Source organism: Pelodiscus sinensis, chromosome 2 (genome assembly GCF_049634645.1).
Source record: "Pelodiscus sinensis isolate JC-2024 chromosome 2, ASM4963464v1, whole genome shotgun sequence".
NCBI classification, from domain to species: Eukaryota; Metazoa; Chordata; order Testudines; family Trionychidae; genus Pelodiscus; species Pelodiscus sinensis.
The window spans coordinates 117,496,561-117,524,472 of record NC_134712.1 but is presented as its reverse complement, the minus strand read 5'-3'; the positions used below and the strand labels follow the sequence as shown (position 1 = coordinate 117,524,472).

The following is a 27,912-nucleotide window of genomic DNA, read 5'->3' as shown; positions in this document are numbered from 1 at the left end:
ACCCCACAGTGGCCCGAGGGAGAGAACCAGGCCAGCTGTGGTGTCAGCATGGCCCAACCCCCTGGCAGCTGGTGAGGGGGGAGAGCTGGGCTGGCCTGCCTTCAGGGGGTCCTGGCAGCTGTGGGGAGAGAGGTGGGGTAGAGGAGGAAGCCGGGGCTGCCTACCTCCACAGAGGGGGTTGGATGAGCGTAGCAAGTAGGGGGCACTGCCCTTTAGTATATTTGTAATAACAAAAGATTCAGGAAATGTTTGTTGACAAGTAAATTCCTTATTAGGCATATTAATATGTATAGTCCTGTCTTTTTGAGAAGCATTTCCAGCTGAGAACAAGACTGCAGGCAGTATGTATGCATATACACTGTGGATTTTTGTTATTGTTTTTGCCTCTCCCTCCAAAGAATGGTCATTTAGCAGGTAATGGTCCTTCAGCTTTGCTTACCTTAGCTGACCTGTCAGCTTGCCTGTTGTTTCTGAGGAACTGGTTTGACCACTACTCAGATGTATCTGAAAAACAGACTTTTAGTCATGATCTCAGCCTGTGTTCATAACTTGACACATAATATCACTGTGGGCATTTTGCCATAATATTGATCGGCAAGTTTTGAGTTTTTAAATGATACCTCACAAGACACGCCTTGTGGAAAGGTTATTACAATAATGAGTAGGGTGTGAACATAAGAATATATTCTGTCACAGAGTGACATGCCCAGCACTCGCAGTTAAAAAGAAAAAAATAGGCCAACTTATTAATTGTGCACTGCTGTGTGAAGAATTGAGCTCTACTGTGAACAGTTAATGGGACTCAGGACCAAACCTATTAGGGCAGAGCTACTCAACACACAGTCCACAGGCCACATGTGGCACATGGCCCGTTTGTTTGTGGCTTGCAATGCGGTTTGGGTTTACATGGGGCTCAACACGCAGCCCGTGTGTGGGATCCTTTGAACATGGTCTCCACTGGGAACACACTCCACAACAGCAAGGAGTCTCTCATGTGGGGTGAGCATTGAAAGATATAAGCGGACAGGCTGGCTGGAACAGACCAGTACAGGGTGTTGGTGTTTCTAGCCCCCTGAGAAGAGATGCCTGGTCCACCAGGGCATTGTGTGAAAGAAGCTAGTTGCACATATTTGCATGTATATTCAACATAACATAAGCTGCGGCCCTCAGCAAGAGCTGTGAGTATCATTGTGGCCCCCAGTGCCTCCAAAGTTGAGTAGCCCTGTATTAGGGTATAGAGAAAAATGATGCAACTAAGCACGTTTAAATCTTATTGCATCTCTTATATATGCTCCCAATCACTCACTGTGATTTGGAAAACACTGATATTTTGCATGGCAAGCTGAAGGAAAGAGGAGGGGAAGCTATTAGCACTCTCCCCAGTAAGCCGTACACAGATCCTCCCCTCTCCCTTCAGGCTGGGAAAATAGCAGTGTCCCCGGCAAGCCATCTGCCGGACATAGTGGGAATTCGCCCTGCCCCATCCTCCTTCTCCTGCCTGCAGGCTCCTGTGGGTTGGGAAAGTATCACTGTCCCAGGGAGACTTAGGGCACATCTACTCAACAGGGCTAAAGTTGAATTAAGCAACTCAACATCAGTTACGTCAATTGCATAGTTGAAGTCGAAATAGCTTACTTCAGCTTTTGGCGCGGTCTATGTAGCAGGAAGTCAAATGAAGAATACTCTGCCTTCAACTTCCCTTACTCCTCGTGAGATTTGCTGTATGGATACACGCTTTCATATTTTGGAATCATGCCAGTGATTCCAAAATAACGCTGCTGTGTAGACGTAGCCTCAGTCACAAATACCTCCAGATCAGTGGGACAGCCACAGGTACCCGCATGGCCCCACAGTACGCTAACATCTTTATGGCTGATTTAGAACATTTCCTCAAATCCCATTCCCTATTACTCCACCTTTACTTACGCTACATCTATGATATCTTTATTATTTGGACCCATGGTTAAGAAACACTGGACGCATTCCACAGAGATTTTAACAACCTACACCCCACCATCAATCTCAGCCGGCACTATTTGACATGAGAAATCCATTTCCTGGACACCACAGTACAAATTACTGATGGCAAAATCAATAGCACTCTCTACAGAAAGCCCACTGATTGCTACACTTACCTACATGCCTCCAGCTTCCATCCAGGACACACCATACGATCCATCATCTATAGTCAAGCCCTTAGATACAACCGCATCTGTTCAAATCTCAGCGACAGAGACCAAAAACTTCAAGATCTCTATCAAGCATTCGTAAAACTCAATTACTCACCAGGGGAAATAAAAAAACAAATTGAAAGAGCCAGACGAAAACCCAGAAACCATCTACTTCTAGCTTGGCCCAAGAAAACCAACAATAGAATACCACTTGTCATCACCTATAGCCCCCAACTTAAACCCCTCCAACGCATTATCAATAACCTACAACCTATACTGGAACAGGATACTACTCTCTGAGGGTATGTCTACACTACAGCGCTAGTTCGAACTAACTTAGTTCGAATTAGTTAATTCGAACTAAGCTAATTCGAACTAACGCGTCTAGAACTAAAAACTAGTTCGAATTAGCATTTTGCTAATTTGAACTAGCAAGTCCACATTGAGTGGACCCTGAACAGGGCTTAAGGATGGCCGGAAGCAGTGCCGGCAGGGCATCAGAGGAGGACGTAGAGCGTGGAGATGCTGTCTCAGGCTAGCCGAGGGCTGCGCTTAAAGGCTCCCGACCCCCACCCCAGACAGACAGTTCTAAGGGGTGCCCTGCTTGCAAAACAGTCCTGGCTTGGAGTGCCCGGAGTACCCACACTGGGCACATCACACCACTCGGCCATCAGCCCGGCTGCACTTGCCGCAGGCTGCGATCTGTGGAGAGGGGGCAATCGGGGGGCTGCAGGAGAGCTTCCACCCCCAGAAGCCCGCAGAGCCAGCCCAGTCCTCCCCATCGGGGGCTCGTACCCCATTCCTCCCTCACCTCCTTCCACTTACCCTTCCCTAGCCCCCCTTCTTATTGATGTACAAAATAAAGATAACGTTTCTTCCAACATTGACTCTGTCTTTATTGAACAAAACTGGGGGAGACTGGGAAAAGGAGGTGGGAGAGGGGAAGAGAAAGGCTGGGAGAGGGGAGGGCAACTAACATGATCAGGGGTTGGGAACAGGTCCCAGATGAAGAGAGGCTACAGAGACTGGGACTGTTCAGCTTAGAAAAGAGGAGATGGAGCGGGGACAGGATAGAGGTCTCTAAAAGCAGGGGTTGGGTGGAGAGGGTGCATTCAGAAAAGTTCTTCATGAGTTTCCATAAAGAAGGACTAGAGGACACCAAAGGAAAGGAATGGGTAGCAGGCTTCAAACTAGTAAGAGAAAGTTGTTCTTCATAAAACAAATAGTTAACCTGCGGAACTCCTTGCTGCAGGAGGCTGTGAAGGCTACAACTAGAACAGAGTTTAAAGGGAAGTGAGATCAAGTCATGGAGGTTGGGTCCATGGAGTAGTCTTAGCCAGGGGGTAGGAGTGGTGTCCCTGCCCAAAGTTTGTGGAAGGCTGGAGAGGGATGGCACGAGACAAATGGCTTGGTCACTGTCTTCGGTCCATCCCGTCCAGGGTCCCTAGGGTTGGCCGCTGTCGGCAGACAGGCTACTGGGCTAGATGGACCTTTGCTCTGACCCAGGACGGCCATTGTAAGCTCAGGGCTCAGGGTCGGGGGTCTCAATGGACCCCCTTGATTTTCATGCACACCTGCTCCTGGGTGGCCAGGCTGGCAGCTCTCCTGCCCTAGACGGCCACTTTCCTGTGCCTAGTGCGGAGATCGTGGACGAGGTCCACGATCTCCGCACTAGCCCAGGAAGGTGCCCGCCTCTTGCGGTCCCGGGCAAGCTCCCGGGAGCCGCCAACCTGGTCCCGGGAAGAGGGGGAGGGCTGGGGGACATCGGGTGGGTGGCTCTGTGTCGTGCCAGGTGCAGGGTCTGCTGGCTGGGTGCTGGCAGGCTTGCACCTGGCACGGGCACCGTAGCCAGCCCGTGCCCCTTTAAGGAGTCCGGGGCCGGGAGGGGGGCATAGAGTTTCCCTGGTGTTGGCCAGAGTGGCCACCAGGGAAAGCTGGGGAGGGCTAGCCTCCCACTAGTTCGAATTAAGGGGCTACACACCCCTTAATTCGAACTAGTAAGTTCGAACTAGGCTTAATCCTCGTAAAATGAGGTTTTCCTAGTTCGAACTAAGCGCTCCGCTAGTTCGATTCAAATTCGAACTAGCGGAGCGCTAGTGTAGCGGCTATGAATGTTAGTTCGAACTAACGGACATTAGTTCGAACTAACATTGTAGTGTAGACATACCCTGTAAGGCTCTGGCAACAGACCTATACTCCTCTGTAGACAACCACCTAACCTCAGGAAGATTCTTACTAACAACCACATTAATACTAACCCTGGAACTTTCCCTTGCAACAAACCCTGTTGCCAACTTTGTCCAAATATTTCCTCTGGAGACACCATGACTGGACCTAACCATGTCAGTTATACAATCAATGGCTCATATTCCTGTACATCCAGCAATGTGATTTATGCTATCGTGTGCCAGTAATGTCCCTCTGCAATGTATATTGGACAAACTGCTCACCAAAGAATGAATGCCCACAAATCAGACATCAGACATCTGCACACGGAAAAACCTGTTAGTCAACATTTTAATTTAACTGGCCATTCCCTTAAAGACCTGACAAAGTGCATCTTACTTCAAAGTGACGTTAACACCAGATTACAGAGAGAGACTTCAGAACTTTTATTCATGCTTAAATTCAACACTTTGCGAATGGGCCTTAATAAAGATGCTAATTACCTTACACATTACAAAGACAGCCTCCACACCTATTGATAGTCGTAGTAAGTTCAGATTAGCCACTTATTGACTTACAATAAGCTATTTTCTCCTTCCTTATCTCTTCCTTGCCCCTCACCACCACCTTCTGTTCTAATATCTGATTTGTCAGTACATCATTTGTTTACTTTCTTCATTGTATTCCTTTGTTATATATGGTCATGCCAATTCATTTTCAGAATATGATCTGAAGAAATGGGTCTTCCCCAGAAAAGTTCATCTCCTAATAAACTATCTGGCTAGTCTTTAAAGTGCTACATATTTTTTCCTTTTGTTTCACGAAGATCAGACTAACACGGCTACCTTTCTATTACTGAAAAAGTCAGATCTGTGATAAACCAAGTTGGTCACTAGAGGTCAGGCTCTGAACAGGTATTAAGAATCAATCAAAACTATTTCTCTACAAATCCATGTTCTCTAGCCCGTCTTATCATCTTTCATTGAACTCAAACTCTACTAGACCTCCTTCCAAATATCCTAAAATGTGGAGTTTGATTTGGTTAGGGTTGGTCCATTGCAAACACAAGGCCATCAATGAAATGTTGTTTTAGCTCTGGGACTGGATACAATGTTGCTGAAAATTGGATTCAATCTGTCTATAGGGGTAGAGTGTCTGTTAACCTGTATTACATAACTCAAATCTATTCAAGTAACCCACCCTGGACACAGTGAAATGCTGGCTCTGGTGTCGGGAGATGAGCTCAGACTGGTGGGACCGCACTGTCATGCAGAGATGGTACAATCAGCAGTGGCTGCAAAACTTCTGAAAGGGCAAAGCCACGTTCCTGGAACTCTATGCATGACTTGCCCTGCCCTGAAGTGACAGGACACCTGCATGAGACCTGATCAGACTGTATAGAAGCTTGTGGCAATTGTCTTATGGAAGCTTGTCACACCAGACAGCTACCGCTCAGTCAGGAATCAGTTTGGGGTGGGGGAAACTACATTCAGGGCTGTTCTCAGACAAGTAGCCAAGACCATCAATAACATCCTGCAATGGAGGGTGGTGAGACTGGGACATCATAGTGGAGCGCTTTGCCTCCATGGGCTTCCCTAACTGTGTGTGTGTGGGGTGGGTGGGGGTGGACAATAGATGGAACACACATTCCCATCCTGCCCCCCAACCACTGTGCTGTGAAGTACATCAGCCACAAGAAGTACTTCTCCATGGTGCTGGAAGCACTCGTGAATTACATGGGGCACTTCATTGACATCTATGTGAGATGGTTGAGAAAGGTGCATGACACGTGCATCTTTAGAAACTTCACACAGGGCCTGCAGCCCCCCCCCCCCAACCAACCACAGTCCCAGCCCCTCTCCCAGACTCTGCCACAAGACCCGAGCTATTCCTGCGTGCAGTCTGGAGTCTCCCTACCGGGTACCAGCCGCCTCTGGCACCGAAAAAGAGAGAGTGATTGATCCCGAGAGAGTGCGACCCATCCAGTGTCGGAACCTATCAAGTGGTGGCATGAGCCCACCACAGCCAATCATAGTGCACATTGCTTTGACCACGGTGCACAGCGCACACCACTCTGGCTGTTCCTCAGTGCAGTGGAGCAGCATCTGCTCGCCTGGCGCCCGGCACCACGGGCCATATACAAAGGGGCTATGGGCCGTGTGTTGAGGAGCTCTGCTTTAATGCATTGTAGTCCTAATGGGGAACTTTCCTATTAACTACATTCTTAATACTATGTCCAGCCAATATAGATGTGCAATCTAGGAAAATTAGACCTAAAGGAAATCACAGAAAGAATCTTCTTCTGAGAGATTATTCCATTAGTTTTAAGCTGATGTTGTATTTTTAAAAAGCAAGTAAACAAAGCTTCTTAGAAGCCTGAAGTCAGCTCACCTGGCCCTTAATTGATTTATAGCTGCCCTGCCTCAACTGCTCCTAGTTAACAAGGGTCGTTGCTGTTCTCTTTTTTCCAGAGCTGCCTTTCCCCTTCAATCAAGCTCTTTAATAGTGTAGAGTTTAGGGTGCACAGCTGTTTTACCCCTTGTGCTCACTTCATGGGGCATAAAACTGCAAAATCAAAATGGTAGGAGAGTTCCTGGACAGTGTGAAGTACAGAGAGTTACTAACAATTCTCCTGGTGGAATTGGGTGGGAAACTCTGAAATGAGTAAAAATCGCAGCAAATATGCTAGTCTACCCAGCATTTCCATTCACCATTCCTTCAAAGCTTATAATGTTAAATGCTGTGATGTTAGGTGGTTGTGGCTTGTGTAAGAACCATCAATCACATTGAGACAGACAGGGACGGACCGAGCCATTCCGGTGCACTGGGCAGACAGGCTAATTGTGCCCCAGGTTGGGGGAGGGCGCATGCGAGGCCCACCCCTGCCCGGCGCGTGGGAGAGGGCGTGCGGACACACATGCCTGGCCCGACCCAGCCCAGCTACTGCTGCTGGCGTACAGCCCGGGGCTGCCCGGGGCAGGCCGAGCCTGGCCGTGGAGGGCCCTGCAGCTGTGGGGGGAATGGCGGTGCTGGCCAGCGCTGTGGGGGTTAACATGGACGCTGCAAGGTAGCTGCTGGGAGCTGCTGCAACCCAAGAGCTGGATGTGTGGTGCTTGATGGCAGTTATAAGGGGCACTGGCGCTTCTTACAGCTGCCATCAGGCTCCCCCCCATAGGTTGGCACCCCGGGCAGCTGCCCGGCTAGCCCATGCCTTAATCCGGCCCTGGGCACAGATAGAGTGCATATGCTATGCTTATAAGAAGCACAGTGGATCTTTATAAGGAAAAAAGCAATATTCTGTGTTCATTAGAAATGCAATAGTAAAGCAGTTAGCCTATGCTTACATACACAAGCACATACTTACATACACATACATAGAGTCCCACCAATCAATGTTATATTTACCAGTCCATGGTCCATGTTTCTCTGGTGACCAACCAGATTGATCACAGATAGGAGTGGGACTCTATCAGTCCAGACCAAAGCTTCAGTCTCTGCATTAAGTACCCCTAAATTATGGCAAAAAAGCTCCTTTTTTAGCAGTTTTCCTTCATTGGTATTAGTAAGTTTTGCACCCATCATGCTGTAATTAATTGCCATTTGATAAGTGCTTATTTTCTTATCACAGCTATCTTGTCTCAATTGATAGGTGCTTGCCTTATCTTGTCTTAGAGTCATCAATCTGTCCCTCATCTGCATCTCAATAGGGGTATATAGCATTCTCCTGGTGCTTTTACATCTGTCCTCCGCTTCTCCTAGTGGGAGGGCTTCAGACACAAAATTCTGGCTGGTGCACCTTTACCAATGGTAAAGTAAAGGTCCTCTCTGCTTCAGAAAGGATAGGTGGCAGGGTACCCTAAGACACATTACATTACATAAAGCTACATTTCCGCCACATGGCTATATGTAGACAAATTTCACAATCTACCTGAGCCATCTGGGTTGCCTTTAAGCTCGGGATACCATCTACATGTTTTGTTAGTCTATAAAGTGCTACCAGACCATTTGGGCTACGTCTAGACTGCAAGCCTCTTTCGAAAGAGGCTTTTTTCAAAAGCCTCTTTTGAAAAACAGCGTCTAGACTGCAAGCAGTACTTTAAAAAAAACAAGCCGCTTTTTCGAAAGAGAGCACCCAGGCAGTCTGGATGTTGTCTTTCGAAAAAGCCCTGTTTGCATTCCAGAATGCCTTTTTTCGAAAGAGCACTTTCGAAAAAAGGCGTTCTTCCTCGTGAAATGAGGAGTACCGCCGTTGAAAGAAAAGCTGCGTTCTTTCAATTACATTTAGAAAGAACGCGGCTGTAGTCTAGACGTAGGTGAAGTTTTTTTTAAAAAAGGCTACTTTTTTCGAAAAAACCCTGCAGTCTAGACACAGCCTTGTTGTTTTCTAAGTTTATCCTGTTACAGACTAACTTGGCTACCTCCTGAAGCTTTTTTCACCCACATAAGTGATGACAAGAGCAGAAGAGCATGCATGGAAGTTAAGTCTGGGGGAGGCCAGCACCCAACCCCACCTCTTCTGCTTAGGTCCTCCACCCCGGGAGCCAAGCTATCCCCCTTCCCCCGCATGGGGAGGAAAGGAGAGGGGAAAGAAAGGGAGGAAAGAAGGGCAAACTCACATGCACCTCAGCCTCCCCACTACTGGAGTATGTGGAGGAAGGAGGGTGCGCATCCCCAGCCTCTCCAGCACCAGAGCACTGGGAGAGAGGATGACAGGTGGCCCCAGCATCATCAGCCCTGGAGCATGGGGAAGGTGGGCAATGGGGGCGTTCTGGGGGCATCGTGTGGACGGGGCCAAGCTGGGTGGTTTGGGAAGGCCATGCCTTCCTTTGCCTACCATACTGGCCACTCATGCTAGAAGAGATATTCCAAGGGAAAAAGAAAATATTTATGAATCTGTGACAAAGATTCCTTAGAATATCTGTATTATAGTCTCTGCTGTAAATTGAACCCTAGGTACTTGTATGAAACACAAATCATGAACATTCTTTATGGTTATTCAAAGATTGATTTCAATAAGACTTAGGCCTGTAATCTACTTTAGTGTTTTTTAAAATCTCAGTATGTATTTCTCTGCATCTAGAGGTCACTAAATAGTTTTTAAATTTTGTTCCCTGGGACTTAGACTTTTCAGGTTTTGTGGCTATCAGCATGGTTCAATATGGAGTATATAAACAAATTCTTTTATCATGAGAAGACTAACAAGAGAGTGACAGAATAAAAATCTATTTCTTTTCCTATCAGGGAACAAAATTTAGTCCTTGGCGCACTAATTTGTTATAATTGTCAAAGTTAGACTCGGGACTCACAATTTAGCAGATCCCTCTGTTTATTAGCAAAGAGCTTCACCAATACAGACAGGAAAGTGAGTTCCCAAACAATGCCGGAGTCACCTTATTTATGCAGGTAAAAGTGCGAAACAAAAGATTACAAAAGGGTGCAAAACTAACAAGATACCTGGGGTCAGTCACATATCTCATTTCCTTATTAAGCCTCCGCAATCTCCTGTTAATGTCTCACTTACAATCTTAAATGGAACCTATGTCTATCACCTAATGTCCCTCTTCCTGCTCCGGCTACATGCAGGCACACCCGGCCTTACTTTGATTCATTCTACTTTCTCACTTGGTTGCTTCTCATGAAGCGTCTCTTGCCTGGCTGGAGGACTGCTCCACTGTTCCCTTCCTGGAATGGGTGTGGCAGAACCCTGAGGTCGCCAACAAATCCAACCCCCACTCCAAAACAGAAGAGAACCCAGAAAGATCCCCAATACAGGTAAGGTATTTATACTTTACAAAAGTCTGTGTCGCCGATGGTGGCACTGGTGCTTGTGACCTTTTACCTTTGGGCTCAGGTTAGCCCTCAGGGAGGAACCGCAAGGGATCCCTCACAGATGGATCAATTGCCCTCGGTGGAATCCTAGGCTATTGCCCCAGGAGCCAAGGCAGATGATGAATGGTGGTACAGTTCTGGTATGATTCTCATTGGACCTTCACCACAACAGAGTGTTTCAGGTGACAATGTTATGGTCCGAGGCAGGTAGAGATCAAACACCTCTGCTTGGTGTATCCCAGATCACTAGTGCTGAGCCTTCACCACAGCATAGTGTGGGAACCCACCGCGTTGTGAATGATCCCTGTGCCTTTTCCCTCTGAGGCGCTGTCAGGCTGGAACGCTACTCTTGAAGGGTAACCGTCACTGGATCCTGATCCTTCGATATAGGGAAGTAGGCCCTCAATGATGTAGACGCTCCCTCTCTGACACACGCGGTCCTCACAGACACAGACGAAACACTGACCACCCCTCCCTTGGGATGCAGTGCTTTTGTAGAACCTTTGGCGAGAAAACTTGTGCATAATTTCGGGCTGGGTACAAAGGATCTGCGTGCCTTGTGCACTGCTTTTGCATGCCATGTGCCTAAGTTGGTAATGAGCACAAAGACTTCTGGCGGGAAACAAGTCCAGATCATTCCACAGAGTTCTGATGGTAATCTCCATTTTGCTTTCCAGTCACTGACGACAATCGCCATTTTAAGTGTGCACCTTACCCAAATTTTGTACACAGCAATTGCACTATAACCATTATGAACAGATCAACATTCTAACATTAGAGTCCCTCTAACAGCCGCAAGCCCCAGCACAGACCCCTGGCCCTCACGACCCCGGATCAGCCGCACCGAGACCCGGCTCCGCCACCACAGGACTTTGGGTCACATAACCCCCATGGTCCCACCGGAGAAAGGTCCCACGAGTCTGGCACCAACAGGCCAGCTGTGAGTATCATTTTGTGGGCTCCCAGCATGCAAGTCCGAGCTGCACCTCCCTTCCGTACCCTAGCACCTCTTCCCCCCCAGATTCTGGGTCAGTCCCTCAGCACCATTTGCCTCCACCCCTGCTACTCGGCTGTGAGCTGTGCTTTGCCGGGGCTTAGGCTCTGGCTGGGAGAGGCCATTCTGGGCAGCGCCCAGGCGGCCCATGGCGAGTGGTGTCACCATGGCAGGCTGCTTGGTGTGGGCACGAGGGGGGATTCTTTGGTGGCCTGCGTGGATGAGCTTCGAGGCCACAGCCCAATTCCCACTGGAACAGGGTTTACACGGCAGAAAATGCTTCCCCCTGGGGCACAGCCTTCCCCCCAGGCCCACCACACACTCCCGAGCACAGTCCCAGTCCCAGCCCCTCCCACAGGCCTGCGAGCACAGTCCTAGTCCCAGGCCCTGGGCCCACCACCCCTCCCCAAGACAGTCCCACCCCACCACCCTTGGCCCATCCTCCCTCCTGAGCACAATCCTAGTCCCAGCCTCTCTCCTAGGGCCCACCACGCACCCCCAGCACAGTCCCAACTCCTCCCCCCGGGCCCACCCCCACCCCCAAACACAGTCCCAGCCCCTTCCCCAAGTCCCACCACAAGACCTGAGCCGCCTCCCTGTCTTGGCCTGGTGCATGGAGCCCTCACCTGTGTGCAGCCTCTGGCACTAAACAAGCAGGGACCCCGAGTGAGCGTGACCCCTCCGGCACCAGAACCTAGCAAGCGGCGGCATGAGCCCGCCACAGCCAATCATGGTGCATGTTGCTTCGGCCACGGCACACACCACTCTGACTGCTCCTCAGAACAGCGCAGCAGTATCTGCTCGCCTGGTGCCCAGCGCCACAGGCCACATGTAAGGGGGCCACAGGCCGCGTGTTGAGGAGCTCTTCTTTAATGCACTGTAGTCCTAATGGGGAACTTTCCTATTAACTACATTCCTAATACTATGTCCAGCCAGTATAAATGTGCAATCTAGGAAAATTAGACCTAAGGAAATCCCGAAAGAATCTTCTTCTGAGAGATTATTCGGTTAGGGTATGTCTACACTGTGGAAGAAAACGAAGTCCTTACTCTGCATTTGGAAAGCAAGAAGTCAGAGACAGTTTACTTTTCAAGCAATTGCAAGGGAAGACTGTGGTCCCCCCCCCCAGCAGATCTTTAAAATACAAGCAGTATAAAGGGCAATATGTATATCTTCCTGTTACATACAATAACTGTTACATACAGTTTCAGCAGCGGCTGAATCAGGACACCTGGGGCAGAGTAGCTGGGGTGCTGCTGGGTTGGTCCAGTAGCGCCGAGGAGCGGCCGCGCTACTGGACCAACCCAGCAGTACCCCAGCTGCTCTGCCCCAGGCGTCCCCAAGTCAGCCGCTGCTGAAACTGACCAGTCAGGTGCCCCCATTTACATGTGTCCCATCTCTCCGTATGATCAGGCCTGAGTCAGCTATTCACCATCCCCTTACTTTGTTTGCCAGTTAGCCCCAATCTCTGACACTTCCATTTTGATCTATTGATCAGCTCCCCCCACACTCACTTTCCTTGAACTGGAACTGTAGCCTTTTTGTTGGGACCAATTCAGTTTCTCTCTCTTTTGCATCTCTTCCTATCAGCATCTTCTAGGGTCATAGGTTGTTCTGACACTTTATGAGCCCTCACTTTTCCCAGTAGAGCTCACAATTAGGATAAATTGGAAGGCCCAGTTATTACAAGAGGACCATAATTCAGATAATAGTGACAGATATTTTTTTGAGATGCACTGTCCTGTTACTGTGCTTAAAATTCTGCCCTCTCCTTCCACCCAAGAGGCCTGTCTTCCCAACCCTGCTGCCTACAAGGGGCAGGACCTTCCCATGACTCTTAGTAGCTCACCCCTCTGCCCTCAAACTTCAGCACCTTTGACCAAATCCATCTCATTCCACTCAGCCATGCTTTCCTGGCTTAACTCCCCTCCCGCCAGCCCAATGCTACATAGCATTTCAATGATCCTAGGCCTAGCACTTGTTAAATTGCTGCTACATATTTTGGCTGGTGCTGTTATACTGATTTCTTGACAGTAGACAGCTATTGGCAGTGCTTTTCTGTAAAGAAAAAGGTGCTGGTATTCTAGGGGAGGAAAAAAAAGCCGTGGTGGGGCCTGTCCGCATTGCTCTTTTAAGAGACATGGCCTCTTTAAGACACACAGCCCAGCCAACTGTTGGATATTTTCATATAGAAGTGCGGATATGCTCTGTTCTTTCCAGGAAAGCTCTGACTGGAGGTGCCAGTACTACATACCGGGCAGTACCATCACAAAAAAAGCACTGGCTATTGGCATTGACTGGATGCTAATAGGAGGGCCAGAGGCAGAGTTCCACATACTATTAAGTCAGGCTGAAACTCCATTTAGGGCAGGTAAAGGGAAGGGAAGGGAAGGGAAAACTCACATTAGGAACATGCCTCCTTAGAAATTAACCTGTAATCTTTGAAAGAGGAGTAAGAAGCTATCCATCCACTGGGATCTGTGCCCAAAGATATTTCCCATTAATTGATCCGGCCTTCAAACTTCTGATCACAATCTACTTGGCAAACACAGTACCATCTAGTCCCCCCTCAGAACAGGTTGATCCAGTAAGAATCAGAATGGAAGAGAAAAACAGATGACTCCCTTGCAGCCTTATCAGCCCCATGAACTTAAGAATGATTTCTAAACACTTTATATTATGATGATCATTTTCCATTTAAAGAAACTTTTCAGTCCATGTTTTACTTTGTTTGCATTATTTTGAAAGAAGACAGGCAATAATAAGACACAGGGGTCAGTCCTGACACTGGAGTCTGTCCCATGTAGGTCATGCTACATGAACGCTGCATTATAATAAGGCAATGCCATATATTTTACCGAGCCCTAAGCATATGTCCACAATGCAATAATAGATCCATTCAAGATCAGAGAGATGCCTTGGCTTTGGGATTTTCTCCCCTCACAGTGTCCGAGAGCTCAGGCTTAAGCCCAATGACTACACAGCAGTTTTACAGTCCTGCAGCTAAAGCCTGGAGTCAGCTGATCCCAGTGAGCCACAGATACCCTGAGTGACTAGCCTAAGATCACACAACAAGTTGGGGCAGAGGCAAGAACAGAACCAAGATTCAGGTCTCCTGACCCCAAGTCTTCTGATCTAACCATAAGATCTCACATAAACCGTGATCAGCCTCTCACTGCCACTATTCTGTTTGCAATTCAAATTGCAGGTGCTTCACTTTAGCAGAATTGGAGGAGCTGTAGCTGCAACCATAAAACCAAGATGAGCCTATTCCAAAATGGGGGAGTTTCTAACATATCCGCGTATCACTGATAAAAAGGTATCTTGCCAAAATAAATGACCAAGGTGTCCAAGCAATAAGCATTTTCACTTCTTTTTTTCAGACTGCCTTTTCTTGCTTATTGGAATTCACTTACTAGCTATTGAATATTAAAGTGTGATATCCATGGTTAAAGACACAATCTCTGTTGACAATAATATCATGGCTGCTCTCACATGTAATTGCAGTGCTCGGTGAAATTAAATTATTGGCTCATACAGGAGACATGTGGGTGAGACTTTTCAGAAGGAGGGTTACTCTCTGTGGGTACGTCTACACTACAGCGCTAGTTCGAACTAACTTAGTTCGAATTAGTTAATTCGAACTAAGCTAGTTCGAACTAGCGCATCTAGAACTAAAAACTAGTTCGAACTAGCGTTTTGCTAGTTCGAACTAGCGCGTCCACACTGATTGGACGCAGGGGGGCATTTAAGGGCAGCTGAAACCGGTTCTGGCAGGGCATCAGGTCAGCAGTTGCTTTGTGTGGCTGCTGTCTGAGGCTATCTGAGGCTCGTGCTTAAAGGGACCCCCCCTGGACAGCCGGTTCTCAGCTTTTCCTGCTTGCTTGCCAACCTCGCCGAGGGACAGCAAAGCGTCGGTCTCTGTGCCCGTCTGTGTCGGTGCTTCCCTTCGGGGGGGCCGCCGCAGGTGGCAACATGGAGCCACGGCTCGCCCTGCACCTTCTGGTGCACGTTCTGGACTTGCTGCTGCAAGCCTGCCAGCAATGGCTCGAGGCTGCCTGGCACCACCTGGGGAACGTCAGCCCCCTGCCTCTCCGCCTGGCCGCCCTGGGGGCCGTGGAGGAGCCGCGGCAGCGCCCCGGCACCGGCGTGCCCCGCCGCATCTGGCGTCTGGACACCAGCAGCGACTGGTGGGACCGCATCGTCCTGGAGCACTGGGACGACCGACAGTGGACCCAGAACTTTAGGATGAGGAGGGACACCTTCCTGGAGCTCTGCGAGTGGCTCGCCCCTGCCCTGCAAAGAAGGGACACTCGCATGAGGCCCGCCATCCCCCTCCAGAAGCGGGTGGCCATCGCCCTCTGGAAGCTCTCCACGCCGGACAGCTACCGATCCGTCGGGAACCAGTTCGGCGTGGGGAGATCCACTGTCGGAGCAGTGCTCATGCAGGTACGGCGCTCGTCGGCCACCGAGCCGGGGGGGAGGGGGGCTGCGAGGAGGGGATGGGCCGCCCCAGGGACAAAGGGGGGGGCGGGAGGAGGCGAAGGCGCCCCGCACCGGAGGGGTCGGGCTGTCCCGGCCGTACTACACGCCGCCAGGGGGGTTGCTTCCGGGAGTGGGGCGCGGGGCACTGCCAGGGCACGCACGCTCCCAGCCACCCGGGCGCCCCACTGATTGACGCTTTGCTGTGTCTCTCTCCGCAGGTGGTCAAGGCCATCAACCGGGTGCTGCTCCGCAGGGTGGTCCGCCTCGCCAACCCGGATGCCGTCATCCGGGGATTCGGCGCCCTCGGCTTCCCCAACTGCGGGGGGGCCATCGACGGGACGCACATCCCCATCCGTGCCCCGGAACACCAGGCGTCCCGGTACGTGAACCGCAAGGGGTACTTCTCCGTCATCCTGCAGGCCGTATGTGACCACCGGGGACAGTTGACGGACATAAATGTGGGCTGGTCCGGCAAAGCACACGACGCCCGGGTGTACCGGAACTCCTCCGTGTGCCAGCGGCTGCAGGACGGGACCTTCTTCCCCGACCGCCACATCAGGGTCGGGGACGTGGACATGCCCGTCTGCCTGGTGGGGGATGCCGCCTACCCACTGCAGCCCTGGCTCATGAAGCCCTACACGGGACACCTCAATCCCTCCCGCCAGGCCTTCAATAACAGGCTGAGCAGGGCCCGCATCGTGGTGGAGGGGGCCTTCGGGCGACTGAAAGCCCGCTTTCGATGCCTCCTCACCCGTCTGGACCTGGCCGAGCACAACATCCCTCCCGTGGTGGCGGCATGTTGTGTGCTCCACAATTTGTGTGAGCGGAAGGGGGAGGCTTTCTTGCCAGCCTGGATGGCTGAGGCTGACCGCATGGCTGGACACTACGGTCAGCCCCGCACCGCCGCCGTCCGGGAAGCCCAGCGGGGGGCCATCCGGATCCGGGAAGCCCTGCGGGAGAGCTTCCAGGTGGAGGAGGAGGAGGACTGACCTCTCCCTGCATGCCCCACCGGGGCCTTCTTCCACCCTACCCCCCCCCTTCCCCTTTCCCCTCCCTATCTACTGTACAATAAAGACACCTGTTTTTCAAACAAAAACGTCTGTTTATTTCAGAGAACTGGGGTGGGGGAGGGAGGAATGAAGGTGGGAGAAGGGAGGGGGAAACCTGGGACGAGGGAGCTGGAAGGGGAGGGGAGGGAAGGGAGGAAGGGAAAGGAAAGCTCAGGGGTGGGAGTCTGGGTGCCTCTCCCGTCTCGCCACACTGCGGGTCCGGGGGCGTCGGTGGGGAATGGTTGTGGAGGGGGGGGCAGAGAGGACAGGGGGTGTGGAGGAAGCAGGAGCGGAAGCAGGAGCGGAAGCAGGAGGAGCAGGAGGAGCAGGGGGAGCAGGGGGAGCAAGAGGGGGAGCAAGAGGGGGAGCAGGGGGAGCAAGAGGGGGAGCAAGAGGGGGAGCAGGGGGAGCAAGAGGGGGAGCAAGAGGGGGAGCAGGGGGAGCAAGAGGGGGAGCAAGAGGGGGAGCAGGGGGAGGAGGAAATGGGAAGCGGTCTAGCAGGCTCTGGAGGTGGCCTCGCAGGGCACGGCCCTGCTCCTCCAGGGCCTCCAGACTCCTCTGGCGCAGCCTGAGGTCCTCCTGGACCCAGTGGTCCTGGAGACGGAGCTGTCGGTCCAGGAACCGGAGATGCCGCCTCTGGTAGTCCTCCTGGTTCCTGGCTGTCCTGCTTGCCCGGGCGCGGGCGGCTGCTGCAGGCGGTGTGGTGCGCCCTGCAGGCCCCGGTGCTGCAGCTGTGGTGCAAGAAGACCAGCGGTCAATTACCCCAGGGGCCCAGGTGTGTGAAACCCAGCTCCCCTCTGCAAGGCCAGGGCCCCTGCAGGATCCCCAGCTGCTGCTCCGTAGTGGGCAAGGCCCAGGCGCACGGTCCCGGGGCTCCCTCTCGCCCCAGCCCCCCGTACACATAAGGGGAACACGAGGGTACTCACAGGTGGATGCCTCCCCGGCCTCTGATGATGCAGGCGAGCGGCTCTGTGGGGTGCCTCGGGGGTCCCGGGTCCTGGGAAGGCTGGCAGCAGGCTCCTGGCTCTCAGAGCCCTCTTCCTCCTCCTCGGTGTCCAGGAGCGGTCCCTCTGCCCCAGGGTCAATCACGTCCCGGGGGGCAGGGACGGCATGAGGCCCCAGGATGCGGTCCAGGGCATGGAAGTGGGGGCAGGCCTCCGGGTCAGCCCCTGGCAGGCAGGCCCGGGAGTAGGACTGCCGCAAGTCTTTAATCTTGCAGCGCACCTGCTCCCGGCTGCGCTGGTGGCCCCTGGCGGCCAGGCTGGCAGCCATGCGTCCATAGACGGCCGCGTTCCGGTGGCTAGTGCGGAGATCGTGGACATTTGAGGCTTCCCCCCAAACCTCGATGAGGTCCACGATCTCCGCACTTGACCAGGCGGGCGCCCGCCTTTTGCGCCCCCGGGCAGGCTCCCGGGAGCCGCCAGGCTGGTCGTGGGGAGCAGTGGAGGGCTGGGAGCCCTCGGATGGCTGGCTCATCCTGTGGCAGGTGCAGGCTGTGCAGGCACGGGTGCTGGCAGCCTTGCAACTGGCACAAAGTGAGTAGCCAGCCCGTGGCCCTTTAAGGGCTCCGGGGCCGGGAGGGGGGCAATAGAGTTTCCCTGGTGTTGGCCAGAGTGGCCACCAGGGAAACCTGGGAAGCCTTAGCCTCCCACTAGTTCGAACTAAAGGGCTACACAGCCCTTAGTTCGAACTAGCTAGTTCGAACTAGGCGTTAGTCCTCGTAAAATGAGGTTTACCTAGTTCGAACTAAGCGCTCCGTTAGTTCGAATTAAGTTCGAACTAACGGAGCGCTAGTGTAGCGCATAGGAAAGTTAGTTCGAACTAACGTCCGTTAGTTCGAACTAACTTTCTAGTGTAGACATACCCTGTGTCTGTGACAATGCTGATGAAATGCACTGATGTGCTGAAATGTTCGGACACAGGTCAAAGTATGGGGTATAAATGGGCATGAAACATCTTTAGAATCATGTTGGAGAATATTTTTTTGGCACCCCAAGCAGACCTTTATCCGTCATTATCTTGTTAGATAGTGTGTGCTTGATTCATTATTGTTGGTGCAGGACAAGCAGATCACAATCCGCTGTGCCAATAGGGATTCTACAGCTCTGGTAGGTTCTTCTCAGGACGGAGGAGAGCTGCTCTTTTCATTAACCCCGTATCTGAGGGTCCAGAACCTTTAAAGTGTGGCTGGTTACATAGAAGCCTCAACAGTGGATGCTGCTTATCAGTTGTGATGAATCAGCGCATCCTCCAGCCCACACTTCCCAAGGCAGTACCATCTACTTTCTGGGCTGGGCTGCAAGTCAAATCCCCGCTGGTCGAGAAGGGGGTAACTTCTCTCTCCCTATTATGCCAGTCAGTATGGTCAGGAGCTCACCATACTAACTGGCATTAACCCAGTATCTGGATTATTTTCTATAGCAACTTAATGGATAGTATTTCCTATACTTTTCTGTCAATGCCATCTTTACCTGCAGTGAACGTATGGGGAAACCTCATTTCAGTAGCAGGTCAATTGGTTGAAATTATAGTAAAGAACAGAACTATCAGACATAGTTTGTTGGAAGAGTCAACACGACTTTTTAAAAGAGAAATCTTGCATCACCAGTCTATTAGAATTTTTTGAAGGGGGTCAACAACATGTGGATAATGGTGATCAGTTGGATATAGTGCACTTGAATTCTCAGAAAGCCTTCGGCAAAGGCTTGTAAGCAAAGTAAGCATCCATGGAATAATAGGGAAGGTTCTCTCATAGAACAGTAACTGGTTTAAAAGACAGGAAACCGGGCACAGGACAAAAACAGTCATTTTTCATAGTGGAAAGAGGTAAATATTGAGGTTACCTGAGGATCTGTACTGGGATCAGTGCTGTTCAACAAACTCAGAAAAGCTAGCAATATTAGGAACTATTAGGAAATGAATAGATGATAAGGCAGAAAAAAATCTCATAATGTCAGAAATAATAATGCCACACTGAAGAGCAACAAAAATGGTTAAACACATGAATCAGGGTTTAGAAAAAGAGATATTAAAAGGACAGGGACAATTCAGTTTGGAACAGAGAAGACCAAGGAGAGATATTATAGATACCCTTAATATGAAGAATAGTATGGAGGAAGTGAATAAGAAAATATTATTTTCCTTCCCATAACACAAGAACCAGGGGTTACCTAATTAAAGTAATAGGCAGGAGGTTTAAAACAAACAAAAGAAAGTACTTCTTTATACAATGCACAGTCAACCTGTGGACCTTGTTGCCAGGAGATGTTGACTAACTTTACAGGATATTAGAGGCAACTGTCACTAGTAGATCTATGCGCAATATATGAGATTACAACTTCAGACTCATTTGTGCCAGAAAATGTGGATAAATAACCAGGATATTTATTCCCTCTGTTAAGGCTAATCTGGACAACTCAAGCAACATCCATGCAGGGTTTCAGGCACTTAGCTCTGAAATTAACCAACCCACTAAAAATTACCTGCTTAAAAGTATAAACCAGTTATATGCAGAGAAATCATCACCTCTCAGTGAAGTAAGTGAAGCAGTTCATCTAGCTGTGTAATGGAGATACAATTTATCTTTATGATTGGTCTATGACAATGAACTCTAGAAGACCTTCATGCAAATATTTTAATTATATCTGCAAAATTATTTATTACCCTGTAACCCTTCTGCCAGGCCAAGTTAATAGCAGCAAGGGCTGGGTTCAGTATCTAGGAGTCTCCTCTCAACAAGGTAATACAACACCAGCTCGAGCCCCCACCCAGTGACCTGGGAAATCTTATATACACCCCTGGGTGCCTCAAAGAGGCAATTCTTCCCCTCTTGCAAGCACAGAGCCTCGGTATAGCAGCAAATCTTTAACAACATGAGGTAACCGACCTCAGCATTAAATTGGGAAAACAGTAAGGCTACGTCTAGACTGGCCCCTTCTCTGGAAGAGGCATGCAAAGCAGGCAAGTCAGAATAGGGAAATCCGCGGGGGATTTAAATATCCCCCGCGGGATTTAAATAAACATGGCCGCCGCTTTTTTTCCGGCTTGGGGAAAAGCCGGAAAAGAGCGTCTAGACTGGCGAGATCCTCCGGAATAAAGCCCTTTTCCGGAGGATCTCTTATTCCTACTTGCAATAACCTCAACTCCACTCTGAGCAGCATGGGGATGCGAGATGCTTTCAGTGAGGGCCGAGCTGATTTCCGGGGAATGTCTGAGAAAAATGATCTGGTTTTGTCAAATGTCTTTCACAAGTGCTTTGTAGAGATCAATGAAGAAGGCACCAAGGCTGCAACAGCTACTGCCGCTACTGTGACATCACAATGTCTCATTTCTGCCATGCAGTTTTAAGCAGACCACCCTTTTCTCTTCTTCATCAGGCACAATGAAACAAAGACCATCCTCTTCTTTGGCAGATTCTACTCTCCGTAAATACTCACATTTTTGTTGCTAAACAGGATCTGTAAGCAGCAGAAACATTGCCTTGGATGTCTAAATAGTTTGGGTAATTTTTCTTCACTTTCCTGTACTCTTGGCTAATCTTTGGAGGTTGGGGAACAACAAATATTGCAAATCACATAAACAGAAGAGCAAAGTTCTCGGTAATTAGGGAATTTGATATTGATAATTTTGGGCTATGATTCTCAACTGTTCAGTAGAAATACCCTGGTTGCTTTTTTCCAATTATGCAAATTGTACTGTTTCTTAGTACCAGTACAAAGCAGAAGATCCAGTCTGATAGAGACAAATATGTCTCAGGAATAAAACAATTACCTGCATAGACACATAAGGAGTTAAAAGGCCCAGATCTTCAGAAGGTGCAGATTGGATCACCCCCATTGAAGTTAGTGGAAGTAGGTAATTGTACCAGATGAGAATGTGGATTACAGTCTCATGAGTTATACTGACTTAACACCACAACTCAGATTCATAGACCAAACATGAGCAAAGACCCACCCTCCAGCCACGAATCACCCAAAGTCCCCAAAAGTCCAACATCCCAAGAGTCTCTTGAGTCCAGCAACCAAAAATCACCCAAAGTCCGACACCCCAAAAGTCCCTGCCCCAGGTCAGTGCCGCCCTAGAGTTCAAAAGTTCACTTGACAGGGTGCTACCATCCCAACCTGGAGAGGGGTTGGAGTTGATACACCTTATGTGGTCTGCCGATGGCTCCGCCTCTCTGTAAGGTTCTGCTGAAGCCGTCAACGTGAGTCACTCTGCCACACTCCACCTGCTGTCCCGTGAGCCGCCTCAGCTGTCCCACAAACTACACTGCTCCGCCAGTCATCTCAGTCTACGCTCCTGGCTGCAGCTGCTCCACTGGCTGCCTGCCTATGAATGAGACACACCTGCTTAACTTAATTAGATTCATTAACACTGATCTTACAATTGACAGATAACTACATTTGCTGTTATATATACTCTGGATTCTGTAATTTCCACTCCAATTCACCTGATGAAGTGGATTTTACTCCATGAAAGCTCATGATCTAATATATTTGTTAGTCTCTAAGGTGCTACAGGCCAGGAGCCACATTATTTTTCAAATTAAGGACTAACACAGCTATCCCTTGAGACTTTTTATTCATAGATGAGTAAATAACTAAAAATATTTTCCTTCTTTGAACACGGAGCTTTACGCTCCTAGTAAACTGTGTCATAACATGAACTCTCCTTTCTTTATGGCAATAGTTGACCCATATATATTGTCAAATAGTATATAAGATATTCCCTCTCTTACCTTGAAGGAATACTTACAGTCAATTAAGAAGTATTACCACACAGGAGGTGAGAATACCGGACTGTCCTGAGAACTGGGCTCTCCAGCTGTGGGCCAGGTCACAGTGACAGGAAAACACCTGTGTGCACCTGTTCTGAGGAGAATTAGGGCATCGGTCTCCCGGGCTGTCAAACTATAACCAAGCTTGCAATGATTAATGTTTCAAAGGAGATGCTCCGTGCTATTGTTTGTTTGGCTTTTTATTTATTTTTGTCTGTTTTGAAGTTTGACACAAAATGAAGGTAGCAGAGGAAATACACTGCCCCACTGCTGCTGCTGGCTGTGGAGTGGTTTAGTGTATCTCCATGGCCAGGGTGCTATGTGTTCCAGCACCTGCCAAGGATCCATTATCTCTGCATCTGCTGTACATGGGAGGCAGGGATCAGTGATCCCCAGGGGGCAGCAGAGAAGACTGGAACCGAGCACTGCCCTACGGTGCGGCCCAACATCCAGCGATAGAGTCAGCTTCCTTTTGTCAGCTTTTCTCCCTGCTCCAAGAAAGCTCCATGTAACAACAAGGAATCAACACCACCAGCTGGGCCATTAAAAATCTGTTCAGCAGCATAACAGGGCTAAGGCAGGCTCCCTACCTGCTGTGTCTCTGTGTGGCTCCCAGAAGCAGTGGCACATCTCCCCTCTGACTCTTATCCATATGGGAAGCCAGGGGCTCTGCACGTTTCCCCTGCACCAAATACCAGCTCTGCAGATCCCATTGGCTGGGAACCATGGCCATTGGGTGCTGTGGGAGTGGCTTCTGCAGATAGGATAACATACAGAGCCTTGGTCCCAGTTTGGCACACCCTCTTACATCACAAGCCTCTAATCCCCAGCCTCACCCCAGAGTCTGTTCTTCAGTCAGAGCCCTCACACACTCCCCTTCGAAATCTCTACCATAGCCTGGAGCCCTCGCCCACACTCTGTACAGCTACATTTCTGGCTCCTCCCCAGAACTTGCACCCCAAGACCTGGGTTTCTACACTCCCTCCCACGCTCTAACCCTCTGCCTCATCCCAGATCCCTCAGCGTACTCCGAACCCCTCAGCTTCAGCCACCAACCTAGAGTCCCCTCCCACAACTTGAACTCTGTAATTCTGGCCCTACTCCAGAGACCACACCCCACCACCTTCTGCAACCCAATGCCCTGAGTCAGCCTGGTGAAAGTGAGCAAGTGTGTGAGGGTGGGGAGAGCGAGCGATAGAGGGATGGGGAATGAGTGAGCAGGGATAGGGCCTCAGCGATGGGGTGGGGCAGAGAGCTGGGCAAGTGATTCAGTTTTATGTGCGGAGAAAGTCTGCAACCCTACTCATATCCTAGGTCCCACCTCAACACGGGCTGGAGCCCTGTGGCACGGCAGAATCCTGGAACCTTGGGTCTGAGTCCTAGGGTAGCTTATTGCAGTGTGCACACTACGAGTGGTTGGCTTTAATCCCGGTTAGAACTGGGCTTAAAATACTGTGTAGGAATAACATCCGTATCAAAACTGAGAGACGGAAATATCAGCATAAATAATGAACATGAAATTGGTTCTATGAAGTTTCACTTTTTAGTAACCTATCTAGTTGTAAGTAAGTTAGGCAAGAAAATTTAACATTAATTTTAAATTACAGATTGAACCTCTCTAGTCCCGCTCTGTCTGGTCTGGCATCATCCATAGTTATCTGTATGTCCACTTATCATGCATGTGGCCAAGTTTCCGGCAACTCCATAAAGTTTGTTTACAGCCACCAGTCCTGGCTGTCAGGGTTCTGTGCTGTTATTTAGCTCAAATTTACCCCTAAATCTTCAGAGAGGTAGCCGAGTTAGTATGTAACTGGAAAAACTTAAAAAATAATGACTAGTCTAGTAGCACCTTAAAGATACCATCCAAATGTTTTGTTAGTCTTTAAGGTGCTGCTTTACTATTCACTGTTTTTTAAGTTTTACCTCTAAATGTCTTCTAAGAAACTAGTAAGCAGGGGAAGTGTTGGTAATTCAGCTATACAATACCTTCCTCTGCAGCAGAGGGCATGAGTCACTGGCTATTTTAAAGTAGAGTAAATGGTGGATTCTCTGTAACTTGATACTGTGAAATCAAGAACTGCTGACTTCAGTAAATCTGCCCCAGATGATGGGCCTATTGCAATGTGCAAGCCAGGGTGCTTTCACAGGTGCTAGGCCCCTCTCCAAACTGAAGGTGGGACGTTGGCGCCATCTCATGGAAAGGGCAAGACTCTCCATGCTACACAGAGCATGGTGTGCTGTACCCCAACCCGAGACCCTCTACCAGCTCTCATGCATGCCATGCAGTGCTCCATTGACAATTTAAAAGACCCAGAACTATGGCTAGCATCGCTGCTCTGGTAGCGGTCGCAGAGGCTGGGGGGCCCCAGATCCTTTTGAATTGAGGGGCCCCAGGGCACCTGCCCCCTGCAGCCCCCATGTCAGCAGGCCGGTGTGCAGTAAATCAGACTAGATGATCATTTTAATCCTGTCTGGCTTTTAAGGCTGTTCAAACTAATGCTGTAAGAATGTACTCTGCTTTACTGCTGAAGAAAACACCTGTAAATGGTCTAGAAACTTTTCAGTGATCTTCGCTCTATTTTTTAACCCCGATCCATAGTTTCTCAATTTAGGATTATAAAGGACATCCAGGGTAAAGAAGTTTAACTCTCACAGTGTCATTTTTGATCCTCTCATTTTTAAATACCTGTAGCTAGAACGAGGCTTGACGTACGAGACATTATCCAAATGGACCAGCTCAGAAGCAATGAAGAAAACTGAAGTGGAGGTGAATCTGCCCAGGATCAAAATGGAAGAGAGATATGACCTCAACTCCACTCTGAGCAGCATGGGGATGCGAGATGCTTTCAGTGAGGGCCGAGCTGATTTGGGGGGAATGTCTGAGAAAAATGATCTGGTTTAGTCAAATGTCTTTCACAAGTGCTTTGTGGAGATCAATGAAGAAGGCACCGAGGCTGCAGCAGCTACTGCCGCTACTGTGACGTCACAATGTCTCATTTCTGCCAAGCAGTTTGAAGCAGACCACTCTTTTCTCTTCTTCATCAGGCACAATGAAACAAAGACCATCCTCTTCTTTGGCAGATTCTGCTCTCCGTAAATACTCACATTTTTGTTGCTAAACAGGATCTGTAAGCAGCAGAAACATTGCCTTGGATGTCTAAATAGTTTGGGTAATTTTTCTTCACTTTCCTGTACTCTTGGCTAATCTGTGGAGGTTGGGAAACAACAAATATTGCAAATCACATAAACAGAAGAGCAAAGTTCTCGGTAATTAAAGAACTTGATATTGATAATTTTGGGCTATGATTTTCAACTGTTCAGTAGACATGCCCTGGTTGCTTTTTCCAATTACACCAATTGTACTGTTTCTTGTACAAGTACAAAGCAGAAGATCCAGTCTGATATAGAAAAATATGTCTCAGGAATAAAACAATTACCTGCATAGACACATAAGGAGTAAAAAGGCCCAGATCTTCAGAAGGTGCAGATTGGATCACCCCCATTGAAGTTAGTGGAGGTAGGTAATTGTACCAGATGAGAATGTGGATTACAGTCTCATGACTTATACTGACTTAACTTACTTATGGCTAGAAAAGCAATAAAACCACTGGAATATAAATGTTGTTTGTAATCTTTACATTCCTACTGGCTATTTTTTTGGACTGCTTGCTAGAATTCTGGTTCCTCTGCATGTAGCATACCAATGGGCAAGTGCTGGATAAGAAACAATTGTGTAAAATAGAAAAGAAATAAAGTGCTTTTGCTTACAACCATCTGCTTTGTAATAATTCTATTTTCAACCAGTACCATGCAAAGGATTCATTCTCCCCTGCCTTGCTTTAGTTTTAATATGGAGTAATTTCACTGACATCAATAGAATGCCACTGGTGCAAACTACAGGTTGAAACTCTCTTAACCGAAACACTCTGGTCAGGTCACATCCGGCAGGACCATGGATTTTGCCAGACCAGAGTGTCCCAATGGGAACCCTGCAACCTGGCGGGGCAGCGGGACTTCCCTGCAGGAGCCTAGCAGACAGGCTGCAGGAACCTGGCATGCAGAGGCAGTGGGGCTGCACAGCCAGGAGCCTGGTGTGTGCACAGATGGCGGGATTGCTTGACATGGCAGTGGGAGTCTGGTGACCAGAAGGGGCGGGGCTGCCTGGTAGGTGGGGGCTGACAGGACAGTGGGGCCAGTGAAAGGAGGGAGCCACCTAGGAGGGCAGTGGTCAGGCCAGGACTAATGGGGTCAATGGCAGGGGGCCTGGAAATGACCACCCCTGATCCAGCAAAATCCTTCATCCGGGATGGGTCAGGACTAGGGATGTTAATTATCGGTTAATAGTCGATTAATCTCATGAATTCTTATCGGTTACTTGACTATTCTACAGTCTCTGGGGGTGAGGCCGGCAGCCAGTACAATCCGGTGCCACTCCTAAGGAGCTGCCTGCTACACTGTGCTGCTGCCTCTGTATCAGAGGCATCAGTGCAGGGTGCCAAGTGGTGTCTGGTCCGCGAGGGGAGCCAGTTTAAAAACCAGCTCACCTCAGTGAGTGGCTTCCTTCCACCTCACGTTGTTGCCTCCCTCAGAGGGATGGTGTAAAGGATGAGGGGGACGGGGACGCTGAACTCCCAGACCCGGCGCAAGCCAGAACTGAGCCAGCCTGCTTGCCTGCCCAGCTCCTAATACACTTTAAATGCAGAGCCACAGCGGGGGTAGGTCCCGGCCCCAGCATGAGCCAGAACTGAGCAGGACTGCTGGCCAGCCTGCTACAAAAATTTACTGGTGGCAGGGGTGAGGGCAAATGCATGTAAGTCTATAGCATTAAACTAAATGCTTTTGCTTATTGATTAATCAGTTAATCGATTATACTATTCTATCTCTAGTCAGCTCTCAAGGGTACTGGAGCAGGAAGGTGTAACCTGTATATAATCAGGCCCTAAGTATTTGTCTGTAACTAGTATGCAGAATGAGCAAGGAGACCTGTGCACCTTGGAAACGAACAGATTTATTAGGGCATAAGCTTCCATTATGCAGTATCTTTATGCAGAACCCATATCTTCATAAATCAGTTACAGTGGAATAAAATAATAGATGCACAGAGATTCGGGAGCATTTTCCTACCTTTTCTGGGGATGCTCCCAATTCCTTGAATTCGGTGTATTCTGGCTACACTAGTGAACCTCCAGGTATACTGAAAATCGTCTGAATGATCTTCAAGTCTTAAAAACAGCACACACTTCTTGCCTCTACTTCCTGAATAGAAGAACAAACAATAAATAACATTATTCAGAGGTTTATTTATTTTATTATACTCACTATGACTGCACAAACCCATTCCCATTAAATGCTGTCCTGTTGGATAAAATAAACAAAAGTTGCTTGCTAAAATGTAATCAAAGCAATCCCATTCATGGTTTGTGTCTGCACAGACACACTGTC

At 49.3% G+C, this 27,912-nt stretch overlaps 1 protein-coding gene and 1 long non-coding RNA gene across 4 annotated transcripts in view; one reads left to right on the top strand and one right to left on the bottom strand.

The window, feature by feature from the left end:
- Nucleotides 1–27,912, top strand: part of LOC102449420 (serpin B6) — a 137,278-nt gene that overhangs the window by 24,670 nt on the left and 84,696 nt on the right. The gene's annotated exons all lie outside the window — the stretch shown is intronic.
- On the bottom strand, nucleotides 58–23,239 carry LOC142827190 (uncharacterized). Of its 3 annotated transcripts, XR_012901692.1 has the most exons (4): nucleotides 23,061–23,222; nucleotides 22,449–22,559; nucleotides 21,815–22,022; nucleotides 58–504 (listed from the first exon to the last, which is right to left on the bottom strand). It is a non-coding gene; the product is annotated as an uncharacterized LOC142827190 (long non-coding RNA). The 3 variants fall into 3 exon arrangements; XR_012901691.1 differs by lacking the exon at nucleotides 58–504 and having other exon boundaries at nucleotides 18,566–22,022; nucleotides 22,449–22,564; nucleotides 23,061–23,239; XR_012901690.1 differs by lacking the exon at nucleotides 58–504 and having other exon boundaries at nucleotides 18,566–22,022; nucleotides 23,061–23,225.